Source organism: Fopius arisanus, unplaced genomic scaffold, assembly GCF_000806365.1.
Source record: "Fopius arisanus strain USDA-PBARC FA_bdor unplaced genomic scaffold, ASM80636v1 scaffold00256, whole genome shotgun sequence".
Classification (NCBI taxonomy): domain Eukaryota; kingdom Metazoa; phylum Arthropoda; class Insecta; order Hymenoptera; family Braconidae; genus Fopius; species Fopius arisanus.
Genome location: NW_011887995.1, coordinates 59,314 through 60,153, shown reverse-complemented (window position 1 = coordinate 60,153; position 840 = coordinate 59,314).

Below are 840 nucleotides of genomic sequence, written 5' to 3'. Positions count from 1 at the left end.
GGTAAGTTCGTTTGATCGTTCAATTAGAGAATAGAATCTAATAAATCATTTTTCAGTTTTGATTTTATATAGCATTAAATGGCATTAAAAGTATTGTGACGAGGCACTTTTTAGCCCTCCCCTGCCCCCTAATAATGACTTGTTTCGTTAACTATAAGTAAGTTAGGGATTAGGTTAAGGATACGATATAAACCTGCTACCGTTGGCCACCCCACTCCCGAGAGATTCCTTCCCCTTGCCCCGCGGTACCCCAGCCCTATACTCACGCTGAGAAACTCCTACGAACATCGTCGCGGAGAGAAAAGAAACCCACCATCCCTACGTCACAGCCCACGTGACCAGAGAAGAACGAAACCCACCATCCCTACGTCACAGCCCATGTGACGGAAGGCGAGCGAACACCACCACTCCTACGTCACAGCCCACGTGACCCGGAAGAGTGAAAAGGAATATCGGTTAATCGGGCACAGATAATAATGGGGACGAGGACACCCGATGACGAGTGCCCCCGATTGACCCCGATTATCGCCGATAATCGGGGAAGAACGAGCACGAGTGATGCGACGCCATCACTCGTAATACAGCTGCCCCGTGCGTAACCGTGTCACAAGAGTGTTGAGAATATTGCTAAGAGATTTGTAAGGAGAATCTGTGGAGAGAGTATTGAGGAGAGTTTTGAGAATCTGTGGAGAGAGTATTGAGGAGAGTTCTTGAGAGTTTGTGGAGAGAGTTTCGGGAGGAGAATTTGCATTAAAGACCCAGGAGTGAGGACGAGGAGGACAGGAGCTATTTGGTCGGAGGAATTTCCCGTGGATTTCGAGAGACGGTGGACAAAGGACT